General features: G+C 43.4%; 1 protein-coding gene across 1 annotated transcript in view; it reads right to left on the minus strand.

Moving 5' to 3' along the window:
• KIF26B (kinesin family member 26B) overlaps window positions 1-24,507 on the minus strand; it is a gene marked incomplete at both ends in the record, with an annotated part of 499,315 nt that overhangs the window by 472,971 nt on the left and 1,837 nt on the right. The window lies entirely within an intron of this gene.

Raw genomic sequence — 24,507 nt, forward strand, 5'->3', positions numbered from 1 at the left:
CCGTGAGCCATGGCCGCTGGGCCTGCGCATCCGGAGGCTGTGCTCCGCAACGGGAGAGGCCACATCAGGGAGAGGCACGCGTACCGCAAAAACAAAAACAAAAAAATGATACAAATGAACTTATATACAAAACAGAAACAGATTCACAGACTTTGAAAACGTATGGTTACCAAAGGGGAAATGTAGGGGGGGTGGGATAAATTAGGAGTTTGGGATTAACATATATACACTATTATATATAAAATAGATAACCAACAAGGACCTACTGTATAGCACAGGGAACTCTTCTCAATATTCTGTAATAACCTATATGGGAAAAGGATCTGAAAAAGAATGGCTATATTTATACATAGAACTGAATCATTTTGCTGTATACCTGAAACTAACACAACATTGTAAATCAACTACACTCCAATATAAAATAAAAAATTTTTTAAATAAATAAAATGCCACAATAAAGAAAGTCTTCCCCAAAAAATGCAGTCCGGGGCTTCCCTGGTGGCGCAGTGGTTGAGAGTCCGCCTGCCGATGCAGGAGACATGGGTTCGTGCCCCGGTCCGGGGAAGATCCCACATGCCACGGAGCGGCTGGGCCCGTGAGCCATGGCCGCTGAGCCTGCGCGCCCAGAGCCTGTGCTACGCAACGGGAGAGGCCACAACAGTGAGAGGCCCAGGTACCGCAAAAAAAAAAAAAATGCAGTCCGGTCCTCGGCCAGGCCCACAAGGCCCTGAACCTGTGCTCACCTCCATCTCCCTGGCCACCACGCCTGCACACGTGACGCGCGCCCCCACCCCACCCCACCCCCACTCCCCCGCCTCTGCTCCCACAGTGGCCGCTCTCCGGAACGCCCTCCTCCCCCTCTGTTGTCAAGGCCAACACCTGCTTGTCCGTCAAGGCTCAGATGAGGGTCCACCCTGGTCCTCCTGGCACTGCCTCAGCTGCTCCTCTCTACCCTCCACACCTGCCCCGCAGCCATCGTAACAGGCTGAGGGCTTGTTTATTTACACCCTTTTCTCCCCTACCAGTCGGTAAACCTCTTGAGACCAAAGTCTGAATCTCATTTGTTTCTGAAGCTGTAGGGGCACACATTAGGAGCTTAGGAGATGTTTGAGGAATGAACATGTGAATAAGAGTTTTAATGAAGTCATTTGGGTCTCTCTCCTTAGAGCATTCTCTAGAGTGTTCCAAATGCTATTTTACTTCAAAATAATGTAGAGCAGGGAGTGGGAGATGGGGAGTTGTTTGATGGGTTTAGAGTTTCAGTCTGGAAAGGTGAGAAAGATCTAGAGAGGATGATGGTGATTGTTGCACAACAGGTGAATACACTTAATGCCACTGAACTGCACACTTAAAAGTGGTTGAGACAGTAAATTTTATGTCATGTACATTTTACCACAATTTAAAAAGAGACAACTTAGGGACTTCCTTGGTGGTCCAGTGGTTAAGACTCCGTACTCCCAATGCAGGGGGCACGGGTTTGATCCCTTGTCGGGGAACTAAGATCCCCCATGCGCAGGGCATGGCCAAAGAAAAAAAAAAAAAGAAACGACTTAGAATAAAGAGCACCGGGAGACTTCGGACTAAAGGGACAGCCCAAGATCCGCTCACTGAAAGGACTAAGAGAAAAGCACTTGGACAGAAACCAAAGCTGTAAGGACAGTGCTCCTCTTATTTTAAAATGCGGCCCCATAATCATGATAACAACTCCAGGGTCAAAGTCAGTATTTGTACCTGAAAGTTACAATCTCCTAATGAAATGCCCAGCACATAGTAGGTGCTCTAAATATTTCCTGAATGTTCTTAGAATCATTTGAATAAGTGGCTCAAGCCATCGTTCTGGTGCACGATGGTGAGATTTGACCTCCGGGTGGGATTGACCTCAGGGACAAAACAGTAGACACTCAAGCAAGCACCTGACTCCTTCAGCCCCTGCCAGAGCCAGCTCTCCCTGCTGCCTGCACCCTCACCTTTGGGGGTCTCCCCGCTGAGTGGAAGCCGCTCCGAGCCCACCCCTGGCCCAGCTCTTACTGTAACCCCTCTCCGCTCTCCCCAAACAAAAAACTGATTCCCCACTGCAAGTCTCTCCTTTTCTCAGCTAAGCGCACAGGACCTGAGGCCATTAAACTTGCAGGTTCCGGAGGTTCTGGAGAGCGCTTGTCTCTCTGTCTCATTGAAGGGTTGCTGCGCTAATGAGAAACAGGCCCAGCCACTGCCTACATATCCATCACCAGAAGGCAAGGGGCGCACACACACACACATACACACACACACTCGTGCCAAGGCAAGCAAATCAGAACGAATGGGCCATGAATCCTACCCCTTCGTGTAGCAGGGAGTGAGACAGCATTCACACAGAGGGCCCAGGAGGAGCCTGCCAGGCTGCCCCAGCTGCTCACCGGACATCCATCAGTATCAGCCATTTGCATTGTCATGTTAACAGCCCAGGTTCTTCATAAGCTTCACACCCCACAGTCCTCTCCCCTGAAAAAAGCCCTAAATAGGGTTACTTAGCACTACTCTTTTATTGAGATAGTGTTATCTTACAGGACCTTAGGGATCAATAAAGACTGTGGTATTTTTCTTTAAAAAACAGGGGGAGAGGCCACACCCCTGTGTGTCCATGCAAAAGTTACAGCAGAGCTCTCTGCAAACCACCTATTCACAAAAGTCCCAGAGAGCGTTAAATGCTTCAGACTGCGTTCTATTCAGAAGTAAACATTACCTACAAAAGTCACAGAGAGAATCATCTGAAATCCAGAGGGCCCAGAGGACTGTTGGCCCATCCTGTCAGCCATATTCGTTCCACTGCAGCTGAAGTTACAGTTAAAGGATGACTTGACATACCAGGTGTCCTTAAAGCCCTTATATCGAGCATGAAAGAGCTGAACTGGACCCCCATACCTATCTGGTGTCTTTGGGGGGCGGTAGCTAACATAGGACCTATTATACAGCACCTGTCAGGACTTTCCCCATCTTCTATGCCTTCAACTGCCAGGCTCACATCAAGAGTGTGCAGCTTAAGATACAAACTACTATATATAAAATCGATAAACAACAATGTCCTACTATAGCACAGGGAACTATATTCAATATCTTGTAATAAACCATAATGGAAAAGAATATAAAAAAGAATATATATATATATCTCTGAATCAGTTTGCTGTACACCAGAAACTAAGACAACATTGTAAATCAACTATACTGCAATTAAAATAAAAAAAAGCACGTGGCTTAATCAAGGAAATTAAGAGGGGTGGGTGCAGGCTACACCAGGCCCAGAGTTTTTGGCTCCTGGAGACAGGCCCAACTACAGCAAACACGTGGGGAAAGTGGGGAGGAGGATCCTGGATGCCAGCTGGGACACAGAAAGAGAAGGAGACAAAATCTTATGATAGACCCAAAGGATGCATCTTTCCTGAACTCTCTGGTCCCTTTCCATAGACTATGATACTCTATTTACTAGCAAATTCTGGTATGACCTTCATAGATCTGAAACTATTTCTTCTCAAAATTTTTTTTCTTTTTTAAAAATAGTTATTTATTTGTTTATGTGGTTGCACCAGGTCTTATTTGCGGCACACGGGATCTTCCTTGCGGTGTGTGGGATCTTCACTGCAGCATACAGGATCTTTAGTTGTGGCATGCGAAATCTTAGTTGCGGCATGTAGTTCCTTGACCAGGGATCAAACCCGGGCGCCCTGCATTGGGAGCGCAGAGTCTTAGCAACCGGACTACCAGGGAAGTCCCCCAAACAAATATATATATATATATATATATATATTTTTTTTTTTTTTTTTTTTTTTTTTTGCAGTACACGGGCCTCTCCTGTTGTGGCCTCTCCCGCTGCGGAGCACAGGCTCCAGACGCACAGGCTCACAGGACTAGCCGCTCCGCGGCATGTGGGATCTTCCCGGACCGGGGCACGAACCCGTGTCCCCTGCATCGGCAGGCGGACTCTCAACCACCGCACCACCAGGGAAACCCCAAACAAATATATTTTGAAAAAGAATGCCAATGTCTCACAGGGAATAAACACTGAGATCAAATTTCTCAGGATAAAATTTCACCACTTTAAAATCATGCTTCCATGCTTATGGCTCTCCCTTTAACTCTAGACAGGAAGAGAAAACAATCAGAAGTGGCACAAAGAAAAAGAGGCTTTTGAGGAAACATTAATACAATAAAAGAGATCTTCGAACTTGGATCATGGCCTCTTTGTTATTTTCAAATCATGGCTGGACTTTCTACACTTTGCCACAAAATTCTATTTTCTAATTCCTGTACCTTTTTAAAAAAAAATAAATTTATTTATTTTATTTTTGGCTGTGTTGGGTCTTCATTGCTGTGCGTGGGCTTTCTCTAGTTGCAGAGACCGGGAGCTACTCTTCGTTGCGTTGCGCAGGCTTCTCACTGCAGTGGCTTCTCTTGTTGCGGAGCACGGTCTCTAGGCACATGGGCTCAGTAGTTGTGGCTCGCGGGCTCTAGAGCGCAGGCTCAGCAGTTGTAGTGTACAGGCTTAGTTGCTCTGCATCATGTGGGATCTTCCCAGACAAGGTCTCAAACCCATGTCCCCTGCATTGGCAGGTGGATTCTTAACCACTGTGCCACCAGGGAAGCTCTATCCTGTACCTTTTTTTTCCCCCAAATCTTTACCTGATGGAATCTCAAAGGATCTCATCCGTTGGAAACTTGCCCTTGGCTGGCATTCGTAAAGAGAATCACCTAGTACCTCAAAATAAAAAGGCAGCCCTGCCTCCTATTCACTTTCCCTCTTCCAAGTTCCCTGTTCTAGGCCTCTGTGTTCATGTCACCACCTCGGCTGAGTCATCCAACATAATCATGCTCATAGCACAGGTGACCTACTAGCCACCCATAGTGAATGAGCCTGAACACTGCACCCTAAGACCTGGAAAGGAAATGAGTTTCAACCTTCTAAGACTCTTATTTCAGAACTGTACTCGGAGCTAAACAATGTTAACTAAGATTTCATCCTTTCTCAAAACTGTAGGAGGGAAAGAAAAAAAAAGGGGGGGGATCTGAACCTCAGTACTTTGTAATTCATATATATGCCCGCTCTATACATTCACATGTATTATAGATTATAGCCATATGCAGCCTATATTCCAGGAATATAGAATTACATCATTGGCATTTTTGTATTAACATTAACATAGGTGGTGCCTTTTACAAAAACATTTCTAGAAATTGAAGCTCCATTCCTGGATTTTCCCATACCTATTTCTAGCCACTGTCTAGTGTGTTATGTCATCCTATCCTGCTTCCTTTCTCTGCTGAAATGCACTGGAGTCTGGAGGCTGATTGGCTCCCAGCTGTAATAGAATATATAGCCTTTCACCTCTGGGTCACAGTATTGAATCTGGGCCACATCAGCAGCATCTGAAAGCAGTTACTGTACCATCTATGGCCTTGCTTAAGACAAAAGCCACTGTTCTAGCTTTTCATTCTTGTGGGAAGCCTCAACCAGGAAAGGCAGCAAGGAATGAGCAATGGGCCCCCAAAAGAAACTCCCAATTAGCAAGAGTCCATGAGAATGGTTTGAAGGGCCCTTTGCAAGAAAAGCTTAGGTGCTTTACAGTCTGATGGCTGTGGCACCTCATCTGTGGCCAGAGTCATCAGGTATGTTATGCTATGGTACAATTCCCTTTCCTCAACCTGCAAAGTGTCAGACACCTGTAAAAAGGCAGGTATTTCAATAACCCCTGAAATCCCATAAACTCCAAGCAGCACTGCTCCAGAAACGGCAGGAGTCTTAGGCTCTGACCTGAGCTCGCTGGTGACATTGATCAAGAGTCCAAGGCTAGAACAGTGACTGGCACAGAGCAGGTGCTGTATAAACTGTTGTTGAATGGATGGGGAAAAAAACGCTTCTTGGTCTCTCTTTTGCCTATTAAATGAATTTAAGACAGACTACCCTACATCCAGCGATGACATTCCTTAAAGGGAGGCTGTGAGAAGGAAGGGGGAAAGTGGCAATGGCCCAGTCCAGTAACCTGAAGAAAGCAACTATATAAATATAAGGTTTTATTTACTCGTCTGATCTTTAAAAGGGTCCATTTGGCCTAACTCCAAAAAAGCAATACACACAAAATGTGTGAGCAAATTTGGAAAAGTGATGCTACCATTGAACATATTGCTGTCAAGTACCCAAGAGCTAATAAGTCATTTTTTTTGGAGTTTACTGCAAAATGTACAATGCAATTACAGTAACGTATTAGTAACTATTATTCAGGGAACCATTCAATGTGCTGCCCACAAAGATTTATTTGCCATCTTAATGTGTTTACCCAGTGATGATAACTGCCCACGTAAAACTTTTCAAACGATTACAGGCACAAATGAAACAACTGCTTTGCACTGGTTGCACTGGTTCCTGCAGAAGAGAGTAACGTGGGTCCTGCCCGTGACACGCGCCCTCCCACATCAAATGCAGACGGAGGAGCTGTAGGCTCCTGGCTGGCCACGGCCAGTCCCCTTCTCAGAAGGTAAGTGGAAGTAAGAGAAAAGAGAGAAAGGGTGAGGGGTATTCCTGCATCCCTCCACAGGCCACTCACCGGGCCCACCTCTGCAATATCTTCTCCTCTCCCCCTGAGGGGCTCTAATAGGGCTCACAGGGAGGCAGCACCGTGAAGGGGGTAAGGAGGGGGTGAGGACGCTGACCCAGATACCTAACCTCGCTGAGTTTTCTCATCTGTAAAAGTGGGGACAGTAACCGTACCCCAGTCCTGGGATGGTTGTGAGGATTCAATGTCATACTGCACATAATGTGCTTAGAAGCATCCAGTGGTTAGATCGACAAATGTTATCATGTTTACCCTTCAGGAGCCCTTACTGGATGAAATCTCCCTGCTCAGACAGTCCACAGGGATATCTCAGCCCTCAAAACACTATTTTGTGACACAGTTCGTACTGCTATCTGTGTGTGTGTGTGTGGTACACAATGCATAAAATTGATCATTTGAAGCATTTTACAGTTGCATCAAGTACATTTTCATGGTTGTGCAGTCATCACCACCATCCACCTGCAGGACTTTTTCATCTTCCCAAATTGAAACTCCTTATTCATTAAGCAACAACTTTCCATTCTCCCCCTCCCCCGACCAGGCCCTGGCAACCACTCTTCTGTCTCTATGAACTTGACAACTCTAGGTATCTCATATATGTGGAATTTGTCCTTTTGTGACCAGCTTACTTCACTTAGCATAACGTCCTCAAGGCTCATCCCTCTTGTAGCATGTGTCAGAATTTCCTTCCTTTTTAAGGCTGAATAATACTCCACTGTGTGGGGACTTCCCTGGTGGCACAGTGGTTAAGAATCCCCTGCCGGTGCAGGGGACACAGGTTCGAGCCCTGGTCCGGGAAGATCTCACATGCCTGGGAGCAACTAAGCCCGTGCACCACAACTACTGAGCCTGCGCTCTAGAGCCCGCAAGCCACAGCTACTGAGCCCGCAAGCCACAGCTACTGAGCCCACATGCCGTAACTACTGAAGCCCATGCGCCTAGAGCCCGAGTTCCACAACAAGAGAAGCCACTGCAGTGAGAAGCCCACACACCCCAATGAAGAGTAGCCCTTGCTCGCCACAACTAGAGAAAGCCTGCACGCAGCAACAAAGACCCAATGCAGCCAAAATAAAATAAATAAATAAATATTTTTAAAAATACATATATATTCCACTGTGTGTCTATACCACATTTGTGTGTCTATTCATCCATTGATGGACACTTGGATTGCCATTGTGAATAATGCTGTAATGAACATGGGTGCTATACTGCTATCTTGATGTATTACCTGGTGTCATCACCTGTTAATACTGGTATATAAATCTAATGTTGTCATTTAACCTCTTATGAAGGCAATGTGGTTGGTTACCCTTTTTGGACACTACGTCTGGCAATACTGCATTTCTCAGGGGCCAGGCAGACCCTTGAGGCTTATTCTTTCTTCCCTGGAATACCTCACCTTCTTCAGCTTTCTTTCGCTCACCAATTCCTACTCATCTTATTAGCCTCAACTCAGCTGTCACCTCTTCTAGGAAACGATCTCATTCCACGCCACATCCTGCCATGACACATCTTAAAGGGGTGCTGTGAAAAGGAAGTGGCAACAGTCCAGCACAGTGGCCTGAGGCAGTGGAGGCCGCTCCCTGTCTGCCCCTAACTCCACACTCAGCACTTCGTTTCCATACCCACCCTACCCACCAGGCTGTGAGAGACACAAGGGCAGGACTATGTCTTAATCATCTTTCTATCCTCGGCACTGAGTCCAGGACCATATACCTATATGGTAAAGGCCAAAGAAATGTTGGACCAGCAGATGAACAGATAGATGGATAGAGAGATGGATGATGAGAGAATGAAAAATGAATAAACCGAATGTTAATTTTGTGGTATCAATCCTGGAAAATGAGGTCACCATCTAGATATATAAGTTTTACTCTTCTCTTCTATAAGATGGCAGTTTGAATACTAACATTTAATGAGTGCCTACTATGTACCAAACAAAACATGCCTACAAAGCAATTTTTTTGACGGTTAATCTTATTTTTCTATTTTTTTAAATACATTTTTTATTGAAGTATAGCTGCTGTACAATGCTATATGTTACAGATGTACAATATAGTGATTCACAATTTTTAAAGGTTATACTCCATTTATAGTTATTATAAAATATTGGTTATATATTGTTGTACAATATATCCTTGTAGTTTGTTTTATACCTAATAATCTGTACCCCTTAATCCACTATTCCTATCCCTCTCCTTTCTGGTAACCACTAGTTTGTTCTCTATATCTGTGAGTCTGCTTCTTTTTTGTTATATTCACTAGTTTGTTGTATTTTTTAGATTCCACATATAAGTGATATCATACAGTATTTGTCTTTATCTGTCTGACTTATTTCACTTAGCCTAAGGCCCTCCAAATCCATCCATGTTGCTGCAAATGGCAAAATTTTATTCTATTTTATGGCTGAGTAGTAGTCCATTGTGTGTGTGTGTGTCTGTATATGTGTGTGTGTGTATATATATATATATATATATATATATATATACACACACACAGATATATGTACCACATCTTCTTTATCCATTCATCTGCGGATGGACATTTAGGTTGTTTCCGTATCTTGGCTCTTGTAAATAATGCTGCTATGAACACCGGGGTGCATGTATCTTATCAAATTAGTGATTCTGGTTTTTTTGGAATGTACCAGGAGAAGAATTGCTGAATCATATGATAGTTCTATTTTTAGTTTTTTGAGAAACCTCCATACTGTTTTCCACAGTGGCTGCACCAATTTATATTCCCACCAACAGTACGGGAGGGTTCCCTTTTCTCCACATCCTCACCAACATTTGTTATTTATGTTCTTTTTGATGACAAGCCATTCTGACAGATGAGGTGATATCTCATTGCGGTTTTGACTTGTATTTCCCTGATGATTAGCAATGTTGGGCATCTTTTCATGTGCCTGTTGGCCATTTGTATGTCCTCTTTGGAAAAATGTCTATTCACTTCTCTATGAAGCAATTATTAACACCATTACATAAGTGAGGAAACCGAGGCAGAAAGCAGTAAGTCCTTCAAGTTCAAGAGCTGATAAATGACAGAGCAAAGATTCAAACCCAGATGGTCTGGCTCCGGGCTGTTAATTACAAAAGTAATGTAATGCTGCATAACCTCTAAGGTTCCTACTATGCTCTTGTTCTATGATTATAAAATGCTAATGATTAAAAAGGATATTCTGAAGCCTCCAGGAGGTGTACAATGTTAAAAATAATGGCATCCATTTAAACTGACATATTATATTGACTTTTGCCCTATGTGGGAATTATAAAGAGAGTTTGGAAAGCCCATGATCCTACTAAAAAGATGCTAAAATGGGTGCCTTAAATGGAGTGATGAACACAACTCCATTTCTTTCCAGAATTATCAGGACACCATTAATGTCTATGCAAAAATCCACCCTGCTTCCTTGTTACTCTGCACTGAATGACTGAAAACCAGGTTCTTACCTACTGCATTTCTCCTCTCACGTCAAACTGAGGCAGTTCCAAGCCTTTAAAGGGAGAGATTCCTTTATCATTCCAGACCCTTCTCCATCCTGGATGTGATCATGTGTCACCATCTCACCAAGTAGTGGCGGCAGTGCGGCACCAACTGAGCAGTATCAATTATCAGATGAAGGAAGAGATTAAATCGGAGGGACCAGTGTCTGGGGAAGTAGCCTCGAGTGGCCCTCTCAGTTTAGGTCTGATGGTACCAATAAGTTTCTTCCCTGAATACCTGGGACCAGTGAGAGTTCCCACCTTCTCTTATTCTGCCAGAAGAGAAGTGAATGCAACCACATTAAACTGCACAAAAATAAGGACTTGTTAACTAACAAGAAATTCAAGGCCCTCCAAACTAGCCAACCCATAAATCCTAGACCAAGATCCACTCAGATGTAGAAGCTGCTAGCACTCTGATCCCTGTGGATTTCACTCTTCTAGAGAACAGGAGGCCATGGCAGTGGGACAGCATCCTGCCACTTCCCGGGACTAATCCAGGCATCACCTCCCACCCCCTACACACTGCCTGCATCCCCTCCTCTGTCACCTTCCCTCCTCCCCCATGATGCTGTCCTTACACAGCAGTGGTAAGATTTTTTTCCAAAAGGCCAGAAATTTTTGGAGAATTCATGTATTCAAGAAAATAATTACTGTCTACGGGGTAAAATTAATAAGATATGATGACTGTGCTCCCAGGGTTCAGAGTCCAGGAGATCCACGTGGGCAAAACAACTGCATAAATAAATCCTATTAGAACCTGATGGAGAGTCAGGAGCCCGAGGTTTTCTGGGTGACCCTGGGCCAGCCTCCTAAACCTTTGCCATCATTCTGCAATCTCCTTCCTGACCACCATAAAGGGGCATCATGCAGAATCACTAATAATGGCAAGTACTCTATTTAAAAAAGTAAATTAGCACAAACTACCACCACAAAAATGCCCACAACCGGCAACTTCCTTCCCCAAGTGGATGCCTCTCACAGGAAGCAGAGAGCTGATTAGGCACATGAAAACCGTGCCTTTGTATTACATTTACCACCCTGGCTGCAAAATATGCTTGTAAAGCCATCATTAGCAGACTCACAGCTGTCAACGCTCCCTGCACTCCCAGCCTGAGAGACAGTTAGCCATCCTTCTGTGCTGAATGCCCTTTTAATTGCACACCCCACTTTATTAGCTGCCTTGACCTCCAATAAAAGCTTCGGCCTAACAACGTCTGAAACCTGAGACAGGATGTCTACTGTGTCATCAACTCGTAGGCTTCCTGCAGGGCTTCTGCCAAGTGCGCACATGCACGCACACACGCACAGCCCGTTAGAAAGACTTCTCCCTAGAAATTTCACAAATAATTACGTGAGCAAACTTAGGCGGAAAGAACAAGAGGAGAAATAAAGGATACAGTATCTGAGAACAGAATCAAGGGAGACACGTGGAGGGTGTGCTGGGCTGCAGGACGCTCTGTCAGTGCTCCCTTAGGGTGCCTGCAGGCATCCGAGGCAAACAAGGGGCGTGCCTGCCATTCCTCTGCTCTCCGGATGCTCCCACTGTGTCTGCCCCCAAGTCCTAATGTGCTCTGAGCTGGGAAAAGCCAAATGAAGGCCGGCTTTTAATACCTGTGCTCCCTGAGTTGCGTTTAGACTACAACAAAAATATAAATTATTGTAGTTGAAAGAAGAGTTAGGCAAACATTTCACAGGAAGCAGATAATTTAAAGAGACAACCTAGGGGACTTCCCTGGTGGCGCAGTGGTTAAGAATCCACCGGTCAATGCAGGGGACACGGGTTCGAGCCCTGGTCTGGGAGGATCCCACATGCCGTGGAACAACTAAGCCCGTGCACCACAACTACTGAGCCTGCACTCTAGAGCCCACGAGCCACAACTACTGAAGCCCGTGCGTCACAACTACTGAAGCCCGTGCGCCTAGAGCCCGTGCTCTGCAGCAAGAGAAGCCACTGCAATGAAGAGTACTGCGATGAAGAGTAACCCCTGCTCACCGCAACTAGAGAAAGCCCTCGCGCAGCAACAAAGACCCATCGCTGCCAAAAATTAATTAATTAATTAATTAAATTTTTTTAAAAAGAGGCAACCTAGGCTAGTGCTAAAGATGAAAAATAAAATTGATAATAACTGAATGGGCCTCGTTGACTCAGCATCTTCTACCTGCCATCTCCTTTGCAGACCACAGCATCCAAATGAGAGGATTATTACACCCAAGTCATGGGTGTGGGCTGTGTAAGTACTGGTCTAAGTAACTGTGGTCTTGTCTAGATATTTGAAGGAGTAGAAAAGAGAAGGAGAAAGCAAAGGGGGCAAAAAGGGGTTCAAAAAATTAAGATGTAGAATTTTTTAAAGAATGATGAATAAAATGTTTGGAGTTCTGGTGTTTCTACATTGCTATCCAGGGAGAAGTCCCCACAAATTATTTCTAATTCCTAATGAATATGGCAGATGTTTTTAATGGAAGACTAACTATAAGCAGTCTTTATATCTAAGGCAATACTTTTTCTCAAATATCCATTACCAAACTGCTCTTGTAAAATCAATTGTCCTTTTGTTTGCCCAAGTTTATTTCTGCTTCCAAATACAGAAGACAGTAAACAGCTTCATTAAGAAACAGGAAGAATCTTGTGAGTCAATTTATGATCCAAATTCCAAAGGCAGAAATATCATCCATGGCAATGCCAGTGAGTACCTTCACCTGGATGGCAAACAAGGGGGGACACACCTTGGCTGGCTGGGCGTGGGATGCCCACAGGTGTGCCAACCCATGGAACAGCTTCAGCCTCCAGGTTCAGCCAGAAATCCATCTAAGACTTTGTCAAGCACATCCCTCTAGAATTTGGGGTCAAAGATTGGGCTCCTTAAGACTTGCAGGCTTGGAAGGAGTTTAGAGACCACCAACTCCCTCCTCTCGGTTTACAAAAGAGGAACAAAGCACAAGCTGGCTAGGTGACTCGCCCAAAGCCACAGTTCTAATTAGTGCCAGAGGCGGGACTGCACCTCAACATCTGGGACAGTAGACAGCCTCCAATGCCTACCAGCCACCCACCCTTGTATTTCTGTTTCTCTCACCCTCTCTCTTGTCCTTCCTCCTACTGCTCGCATCTATGTTATTCGTCTCCCTTCTATCCCCACACTGCCTGGCTTGATGGAAACAAGTGATGCTCCAGTTCACAGCTGTGGGTCCACAGGAAGACACTCAAGGCCACCTCTTCAGCTGCCGTGCTCAGGATCAAGACATCCCTCTAAGAAAAGCCACACAACCGAACCAGGCAGGTGATTATTTTTCATTAAATAATGGCAGTTACTAGTCGTCTGCCTGAATTCAACTGTGTATTTTCTGTATAATTCTCTGCTTAGGTAGCTCAATAGCTTTTGGTTGTTGTTGGTGGTGGTGATGGTTTCTAATCAGTTAATAAGTAAGTCTCCTACAGCTGCATGAAACCACCAGGTAGATGGAGCAGGGAGTAGGGAAGTAGTGATTACAACTAAAGAAAGCAACCACTATAAATAAGATGATCAGGTTTCATGGGAAAGTGTAGCTGCTCATCACTGCTAATTAAAAGATGGAATTACTTCATAGAAAAATCTCAAGCCCTATAAATTCCTATGTTATCTTAGAAGAAATCCTTAGTTAGCAACTACAAATCCCAGACATCACTCAGATTAGATAAATAATTATTCAACATTTACATTTTTCACCCCTGTGGTGGCAAAGTGGATTTAAACTGATTATTCCCAGCTCGTGCTTTAAAAATAAAAACATTTCGTGTGTAAGAACTAGCAAAGATTTTTAAAACATGCTGTGTGGAGAACTAAAACTTTTAACAAGAACTTTTTGTGGCCAGCAGCAACATCGAGCTTAAACTCCATTCAGCAGAAAAGATGAATAAAAATAGCCCGTCAGCTGTAAGTTAGTCTGTAACACGTAAGATATATTTCGATATAGTTCTGCTTATCAAAAGAACTTACTCTACCCCAGAGCCTTCTGAAATGTTCACCTATAGAGCAGCATAAGGATATCGACTCTTTCTACACAAGCGTTTGCAAGAACACTCTCTACCCAGGGCAGCTCCAGCTCCGAGAGCAGGGATATGTGCAGGAAACACTGCTTGGTGGGAGGAGAGTGTCTTTATTTCCAGACTTCTCCACAGGGCCTGGCGGAATCGATGCGATAGGATCAGCAAAGTATAACTGCAAAGAAAACTGTCTGAGAAAGATAAAACTGGATCGGGAGGCAGATAAGCCCAAATTCCCAATGTCGCTCAGATCCGCACACTGCATGTGCAGTCACTGGGGGACGTCTGCTCTCCCACACTCATAGGAGCAGAACTGCAAAGTTCGGTGTCTGCAGTGCTCCCTGGGGGGCCTCTGAGAGGGGCAGGGCTTAAAGGGGGGATTTCCATCTGTGACAAAGAATCTCAATCCATATTCATGGCATCTCAACTAAAAGGAGTAGCTATTTTCATCAACTGAGTTCTCCTGGTTCTGTGGAGCCACCCTACAAATGAATAAATAAGTAGGAGATGCTTTATTCACTTGGAGGTGAGGAAATGGGAAAGGAGACGAGCTTAATGGTTCCACCTTCTCTGACAACTGCTTTTCTGTTTTGGTGTCAGATCACTGGCAAAAGGAAAAAGAAAGAGAGAGAGAGGGAGAGAGGAAGAGAGAAGAAAGAAGAAAGGAAGGGAAGAGAGAGAGAGAGGGAAAGGAAGGAATTTTCATAAAATTCAACTTCCTGTGGGGCATCCTTGGAATAAAACAGAAAGTGATGGTTGGATATCATCTCACAATTTCACCAGCTCCTCACAGCAACCCTGGCAGGGCCCCAACATTACCCCCATTGTATAAATTTTATTTATTTATTTATTTCTGGCTGTGATGGGTCTTCATTGCTGCACGTGGGCTTTCTCTAGTTGCAGTGAGCGGGGGCTACTCTTCGTTGCAGTGCACGGGCTTCTCATTGTGGTGGCTTCTCTTGCTGCAGAGCACAGGCTCTAGGTGCATGGGCTTCAGTAGTTGTGGCACATGGGCTTAGTTGCTCTGCGGCATGTGGGATCTTCCCGGACCAGGGCTTGAACCCATGTCCCCTGCATTGGCAGGTGGATTCTTAACCACTGCGCCACCAGGGAAGCCCACCCCCATTGTAAAGGTGAGAATAACCAGGTTCAGAAAGGCTAAGTGACTTGCCCAAGGTCACACACTTGGTGATGCAGCCTAGTTTTGCACCCAAGTTGTTGACCTCAGATCTTTGTGTTTTAAGGTCATAAGAGCCTCAGAAAACGAATCTCTCTTAACCTCTCAGTGTCTTCAACAACTTTGAGCTGCCTCAGATGTCCTCACCTGTCCATCACTCCTGGACACACTGTTATTGCCTGCCTTTCTCCAGGGTGCCAGAAACTTCTAACAAAAATCCCCAGTGACCTCCTATTTACTGATTCAGTGGAAACCTCAGTCCTTACCTCCTTGATCTCTCCAAGGTATCTGACTTTTCATCACCCCTACCTTCTCAAGCTCACCCCTCCCTCCGTTTCCATGATACCACTTTTTCTTATTTTCCTCCCCCTTTTCTGGTCTCTCCTTGAATTGTCTTCCTGACTCCTCAGGCTGCCTGTCCCTTCAATGTCAATGGGTCCCACGGCTCCACACTTCACCGTCTGTCACTCTACACATCCTCCAGGGAGAGCTCACCTCATCTGTGGATTCCACCACCTTCCTCATGCTGACATTTCCCAGATCCACGGCTCCAGCTCTGAATCCACTCTAGAGCCCCACTGGACCCCACTGGAACATCCCACCTCAAGCTCTAGAGAACCCAAACCAATTTTAGTATTCACACCCATCCTTGAAAATCAGACCCACCATAACAAAAACCCCCTCTCTGCCTGTCTTCTCCATCTCAATTAATGGCTGCAGCACCCTCACACTTGCCCTAGCCAGAAATCTTCATCCTCTCGTTCCTGCCCCATTTCTCAGCTGCCAGCCGCCATGGGTTTCCTATGTACAAAATCTGTCAGGGCCAGGCTGCCTCTTCATTCCCACTGCTACTGCCTTAGTTAGGTCTGCACCATCTTTCACTGAGGCCACGGCGAGGGCCCTCTCCACTGAACTCCATGATACCACTCTTCGAATCCGGTTTCTCTCTCCCTATCAGAGCAATCTTTCTTAAATGAATATCTGATCACTTCACTCCCTTCCTGAAAGCCCTTCAATGGCCACCCAGCCTATAGGATAATATCCAGATTCTTTAGCCTATGAGGCCCTTCGTCCTCTCCCTGCCACCTCCCCAGCCTGTCACTCACCCATGCACACACTGCACTATGTCGGCAACGCACCGCTGCAGTTCCCCCAGGATACGGAGTGTGCATAACCTCTTTTTGCCTAATGCTCACCATTCCCTCTGCCTGGAATGCGTGTGATTCACCATGTTCACATGCTGAACTCCTACGCACTCTTCCAAAGCCAGCCCGAGCCTCACCTCTCTTTGCTTCCTAGCAGCCTCCACAGCCCATGGTCCAGCATTTAATATGCTGCACCCTAACTCTTTGGTTCTTTGTCTGTCTCTAATACTAGACTGGGAGTTGCTCCAGGGCAGGAATTTTTAGTCTTTTTCATATCTTGGTTATAATGTGACATAGTACCATAGCTGGTACATTAGTGGGAATCAAAAATGCTTATGGCATATGAATATGAAAGCAAAAACAATAAATAAAATATTAGCAAACTGAATCCAGCAGCATATTTAAAAAAATACATCATGACCAAGTAGGGTTTATTATGGGAATGCAAGGATGGTTCATTATTAGGAAAGCAATGATAATAATTCACGATATTAATAGATCTGAGGAGAAAAATCATATGATCATCTCCCTAAATACTGAAAAAACCTTGGCAAAATATAACACCCATTCCTGATGAAAAACAGTAAATAAAATAGGAACTGATGGATACTTCCTTAACTTTTAAAAATATATATAGACCTCAGTCCAAAAGCCAAGATCTTACTTAGTGAGAAAAACTGTACATATGCCCACCATACATTACCATTTAACATTGTGTTAGAGGCATAAATCAACGTAACAAACAAGAGAAAACTATTAGAGGAATAAAATTAGCAAAGGAGAGGAGTGATGCTATCTCTATTTGTAGAAGATAAATCCTTTTGAAAATCCAAGAGTACCAATTTAAAAACTAATGAATACAGTAATAGAATTTAATAATAGGATATAAGATATGTATAAGATATATATGTAAGATATATATAATATCCTTCTTATATATTAACAATTATCAATTAGAAGGAATAATGGAAGATAAGAGCTCCTTTATAATAGCAACAAAAAGTATTTTTAATGCCTAAAAATAAATTTAACAAGAAATAAAGCCTCTATAAGAAAAACCTTTAAAATTGCTGAAAAGTAGATGTGTTCAAATGGAAAGACATTCCATGTTCTTGGGAAGGAGTCAACATCATAAAGATGCCAAATATCCCCCAGGTTAATGTATAAATTTAACATGGTCCCAATTTAAAAAAATTTTATGGAGTTAGGCAAGTTGATTCTAAAGTTCATATGGGGGAATAGTCTGGAAGAATAACCAGGAAACTACTAGAAAGGAAAGGCATTGTTTGGGAAAGAGAGAGAGCCAACATTACCAAATACTGAAACATGCTCCAAAGCTTCTGTAACTAAAATAGTAAGGAACTGGTACATGAAAAGACAGATAAATGGGACATAACAGCAGGTCCAGAAGTAGACCCAAGTACTGAAAATCTGGTTTACGATAATGGTTATTTCAAATCAATGGGGGAAAGATGAATGGTTTAATAAAGGATTTGGGGACAACTGGATAGACATTTAGAAAAAGATAAAATTGATCTATACCTCTCATTATACACCAAAATAATCTCCCAATGGATCAGAGATCTAACTATTAGAAAGGAAACCTTACAAATATTCAAAGAAAACATAGGTGAGTTTCTTTAAAACCTGGAAAAGGTGGACAGACAACCTTTCTAACCATAATTCAAAATCGAATTTTCTTACATGGGTTCTAGAGCATCCCAAAGGCAATGGGAAGCAGGATAATGAGTACAAACTGATTCACTATTCTGATTAATATTTCAAAAGCAATTTAGGAATAGAGATGTATTGCCAGTCCTTTTGCACCTACACAAATATACTTTTAAGATATTTCTGATTGGTGCATTTGAGTCTGAAAGATCAACGGGAGCCCTTTCTAAACAGTGCTCCTTTGTCACAATAAGACCACACAGGAGATTTTTTTTAAAAAAGGAAAGATTTTTATGATCAGCCTGTGACTCAAGATACGGGTAAAAAGGAAATTAGTTTTGCATTCCTGAAAAGAGACTGGGAACCCTCACAGACACCAGCGTGCACGTGGTCTCTGCACCAGTCTCTGCGGGGACGAAACAGAGTGGAGTCTGGCAGCCCTGCTGATGCGGCGCAGAAGGTCTACTAAAGAACATGTCCTCTCAGACAGTCCCCACGGGTCCCTCGGGCAGGGCTTTTCAGAAAGGGCTGACAACAGCCTCAGCCAAGTGAATATAAATATAAGGAAGTTCCTTTGCCCCCTCTAATACATTCCAGCCAAGCAAATTACTCAGCTCAGGGTCCTGACCACCTCACATATTTTGCCCCCATCCTGAAAGTGAAGTTACTAGGAAAAATAACCACAACCTTCTCCCTCAAGCAAGGGTCTCCACTCAGGCAGTTATACTAATAGTGTAATACCCTCAATGGCTTTGGAGGGGGAGAAGCATCCTTGGATTTCTCTGTTCCTTGCATCTTTACTCACACTTCCTTTTGTGACCTGAACCACATCAATCACCTGGAATTCCAGGGTAAAGAAAAGAAATCGGGTTCATCTTCATTTTGCTACATGAGATTTTATGAATGTATGTATGTATGTGTGTATATATTAGTACAGTGCCTAGCACATACTAAGGATGATAATTGTTAGCCACTTATAATCATCATTGTTATTACCATCACCATTATTATTAGCTGATGAATGGTTCAGTTTGATCTGTGATATAATGCCAAAGAGCAACTGATGTTGCCTATTTTATTGACTTAATCCTAAATGCCGACAAATTACCAGGCTCAGCCATTTAAAAATCACATTTCTAATGCAATAATACAATCTGCAATGAGTGTGGAAGAAATTACTACAGGCCAGGGATTTTTACAAAGTGAAGTAAATCACTATAAAAACTGACCATGGGACTTCTCTGGTGGCACAGTGGTTAAGAATCCGCCTGCCAATGCAGGGGACATGGGTTCAAGCCCTGGTTTGGGAAGATCCCACATACCCAGAACAACTAAGCCCATGCGCCACAACTACTGAGCCCACGTGCCACAACTACTAAGCCCATACGCCTAGAGCCCATGCTCCTCAACAAGAGAAGCCACTACAATGAGAAATGCAGGCACTGCTACGAAGAGTAGTAGCCCCCACTCGCCACAACTAGAGAAAGCCCAAGCGCAGCAACGAAGACCCAAAGCAGCCAAAAATAAAAAATATATATACAATAAAATTTTTTTAATTAAAAAAAAACTGACCCTGTTGGTTCACAATTAAAAGTCTGGTAGAATGAAATGCGATTATGCCATAGCTTACTAAGCCTTAAAGAAGATATTACTGCTCATATGTCTGTACTGGGAATGTTTTTATAATGCCTAAAATGTTTGAGAAATGTTTTAATGATAAATGCTACTGGACTTTTTCATTACCGATATTATCTATTAGCTGATCCCTTATCTAAAATATTTCCGAAATGGAAAAGATTCAAATGAAGCTTTCTGAAAACAGCCATGTGTTCTTAAAAAGATTTCTGATAGAATTTTCTCATAATTAATAAGTACTTAAAATTCAGTATCTATTTATAAAGAGTCTTACATTGGCTTCTAGGGGATCTTTTAAATGGAGTTATTTTTTCATACCCCTGTTTTGGAACTGAAAAAAAAATATATATATATATATATACACACGTATATATATATTCTCAAGTCTAGACTTACTTGGGCCCTGGCTATTTAGAGTCTACGTTTGGTGTTCTTAAACCCCCTGACACATTCCTTTCTTTCATCTCTGTGATTCCTGGCCACTCTTCTCAGTATGTCTGGCTAATCTTCCTGATATTTCTGGGGCATAAATGGACCCAGAATATGTGACCAAGGAAAAATTCAGCTAGGAATGTAGTTCTGTACTGTTGTTTTTTTTTTTTTTTTTTTTTTTTTGTGGTACGCGGGCCTCTCACTGTTGTGGCCTCTCCCGTTGCGGAGCACAGGCTCCGGATGCGCAGGCTCAGCAGCCATGGCTCACGGGCCCAGCCGCTCCGCGGCATATGGGATCCTCCCAGACCGGGGCACGAACCCGTATCCCCTGCATCGGCAGGCGGACTCTCAACCACTGCGCCACCAGGGAGGCCCTGTACTGTTTTTTATATAAAAGATTTTCTTTTATTGATACGGAAATGAATAGATGTCTGATAAACTTTTGCCAACCTGGAACATTTCTACTTACCCCAGGGAGTTCTTTGGGGCTGATGTTTCATAGGGCTTACACTGTCAATTCAAAGGTTCTGTAACAGATCTCGAAATGATCTAGGATAGCCCCCAAATGGGAGATTCGTTCCTTGGCCCGCATTTCTGGCTTTGTGCCTTGACTGTGTATAAAACAGGAAAGATGCTCTGGCCAATGGATATGAAATGGTTTTATATTTACACAGTGGGACACTACAATGGGTAAGAGGACTGATTTCACTTAAAATCCCAACACTTTACAAAACCACATTCTTTCCTTTTATCTGACCACTTCCACTTACTAGCCCTAGAGAAGAAATGATATAAACCCAATAAGTACTTTTTTTACTGACTGAAGTAATAAGTCAGTCCAAATGGTTTACCTGGTCTGGTTTTGCCTGGTCTGTCACCAGGCAAAAATCTTGACTCACTCAGGTGAGTTGCTATTTGAAAGGTTGGATCCAGGGCATCATTAAGAGTCATGTGAGCTCACAGTTGTCCCTTCTATATTCCTCAGTCTGTTTCATTCCTAAATCTGCCTTTATTCTCTATCTCTTCCAAATCCATTATCATCTTTCTCTATGAGCTCCCCCCAAATCTGTATCTCCTCCCATTTCCTGCCTCAGTTAACATTACCCCACCCACTCAGTTACCTAAGCTAGAAACCTCCGAGCTATGTAGCCTTCTGCCATGAAGTCTCATTCTCCAGTGGACACAGGACTAGTACTGAGAGTGCTCGGAACCGGGTGGTCACGCCTCAGGCCACTAGAGCCACTGTCTAACTCCTGGGACCAGCCCGACTCCCCTGCATGGGCCCGCCAGCACGTTACCTCCCCTCCTTAGCCAACTGTTTCAGAGACAAAACTGGGGGAATTCAACAGCACTGGCTACCTACCAGTGGGCATGATGTGAGAATTCATATGGCAAAATGATATTTGGGAAATGTACTGATGAAATCAGAAACTGAAAGTGGATAATATTTTGCAAGAAAAGCCCTAAATTCTGTAAAACATAAATCCCATAGAATCTTCTCTAGTTAATAATCATAAACCTTCATATCTTGGACTTCCCTGGTGGTCCAGTGGTTAAGACTCCACGCTTCCACTGCAGGGGGTGCGGGTTCGATCCCTGGTCAGGGAAGTTCCGTGGTGTGGCAAAAAAAAAAAAAAAAAAAAAAAAAAAAGATAAACTCTAAAGAATGGAAACACTTTTCAAGCCTGATCCAAAGTAATTTTTTTGACATTCTAATCATTTAAAAGATCCTCTAGAGTCTGAATCATTTTTTCCTTAGTGTATTAATGGGAAAGTTAAAATACAGAGGAAAACTGATTTACTCACTGTCACAAAATAAATCGGTGGTAGAGAAAGAACTAAAACCAAATCCCCCCTAAAATTATAAGGTTCTTGGATGTACTATTCTGCCTTTGACTTTTAAATGCCTACCGAGGAGACTTTTAATGCCACCTCACAGAATGTAATACTCTATGTAAGAAAAGAGTCCCCAAATACAGCTAAGCATCTTAACTGAATTACAAAGATGATTTTTGCTAATTACCTCCCCAAAACATGCCTTTATCTTCCAGACCCTTACTCTTCAGGGCAAACTACATGTTGGAGTCACAATGACCTCTCTTGTTCTAATGAAACTTAACTCCTTCTGTGCCTGAGGGCTACGGAGGTCCACAGTTTGCTCATAAATCTGGCTCAGGGAAGAAGAAAGGCCTTGTGTTGGAGTTACATGGGCCTCCATCCATGGTGCTTGAGAGAACACAACATTTGTTTGGTTAAAATGCTGCAAACTTTGAAAAAAAAATGCTGCAAACTTTAAAGGTGTAATGGAAATATTACCTGAGGGTACCAATACTTAAAAAAGAAAAAAACCCTAAAATTATTATTCCCAGAGACAGGCAGAGGATTGGTAGTTAAAATTCTGGCCCCATACCTCATTACTAACAACAAGGTCATCCGAACAGCCCTTGTTTCTGGCTAAGTCTTATGCTCTCCCCTACACCACAGGTCATGTTTCACTGTGCTACATCACATCTTAAACTCCAGGCAAATTCATGTGTGCACTTAAAGTGACCCCATGTGACTGTCCCCAAGGCTGACAGCTCTTCTCTAGATGTGCCTGGGTCACTTTAAATTGGTGTAGAGCACTGAGGTTCCCCAGATCCAACGTTTCCTCTGGAGCCATCGCTCTGATAATATAATCAGTTTCCCAGCATCACTTTTATTTCATCACATAAATAAAACTGCCCAATATATCAGGCGGCCTCCTATTGCACTGTGAATGAATTTTCCAGGCTGCTTCAACAAAGCCAAAAATCTACTTTGTCACATGACTCCACAAAACATGATGGATGCATTTAAGTTTCAACATGTGTTTCTTCTTCCTATAGATTTCCTTTCCTCCATCCACTTTTATGAAAAGAGTATATTTTAATTTACCTTTGCACACACGGAGCATTCAACAACACAAAGAAGCTACTGTAAGAACAGGTCCGCAAGAATGTCCTAGAATAAATTGGTAGGCTGCAACTTACTAGGATTGCCAAAAATATATCTTTGAGAACCAAAGTTCTTGGGCTTCCCTGGTGGCGCAGTGGTTGAGAGTCTGCCTGCCAATGCAGGAGACACGGGTTCGTGCCCTGGTCTGGGAGGATCCCACATGCTGCGGAGCAACTAGGCCCGTGAGCCACCACTACTGAGCCTGCGCTCCGCAACGAGAGAGGCCGCGATAGTGAGAGGCCCGCGCACCGCGATGAGGAGTGGCCCCCGCTCGCCGCAACTAGAGAAAGCCCTCGTACAGAAACGAAGACCCAACACAGCCAAAAATAAATAAAACTAATTAATTAATTTTAAAAAAAGACTTAAAAAAAAAGGAACCAAAGTTCTTCAAAATTTATCAGCTGGTCTAGTCTGGTTATACAGACAGCATCCCACACTCTTCCTCTGTAACACTCACTGCAAATGGAAACAAATTATGAATTGTGCATTTTGTGGTTAATGTCTGTATCCTCCATTAGAATATAAGCTCCATGTGGACAAGGACTGTGCGTACCTGTTATTTTATTGCTGTGCCTAACAGTTCCCTGAGTGTAGTAGATAATCAAATAATATTGATAAACAATCACAAGAGTAAATAAATCTGTGAGTGAAGAGAGTGTTAAATCAGAAGATATGGCATGCAAGAGTGAAATAAACTTTTAGAGTCCCTGAGATTTATTTTTAGGGCTGTCCTGAAAGATTTATTATGAAACTACGAAAATGGCATACTGACAACAATCTACAAGTTAATTATTCTTGAGATAAATTCGGGATTCATAAAACCAATTCTCTTGGTGGCAATTTTCCACATTTAAAATTTTACAACTCCTGCGGGTATTTGTTTAATTTAACCCTTGCGTATGAAAAGATCAATGTGTGTATATTTGGATAAGCAGAAACGGCAAGCAGATGCAGCTATTCCTAAACTCCACTACTCAAAATCCCATTTCACTTCAAAAGTCACAGAAGTATATAAATCAGAAAGTGCCACTGAACAGTGTCAGAATTCTCTACAGCAATTCACGCTGTTTTCTTGATATTTCTCTCTAAGCACTGATAAAACCTCTTTGAAGTGAAAGAGTAAATATTATCATTTGATAGTACTTAGGCCGAACAGTGCACATACAATTGCACTGTGTTACACTCTGGGGACACACACAACGCTGGCAGGGTTGCCGTGGAGGAAACAACGTGCTCAGCAGTGGTGCAGGCAGGAGGGAGCCCCGCTCAAAGAACTACTCACCCCTTAATCTTCCTCTGATAGACACAGAGAGGTTAGGGGGAAATGCTGACTTTCCAATATGTGTTTCTGTTTTGGTAGCCCTGGGAAGGAAGGACCACAAAT

This window comes from Hyperoodon ampullatus (assembly GCF_949752795.1).
Source record: "Hyperoodon ampullatus genome assembly, chromosome: 2".
NCBI lineage: Eukaryota > Metazoa > Chordata > Mammalia > Artiodactyla > Ziphiidae > Hyperoodon > Hyperoodon ampullatus.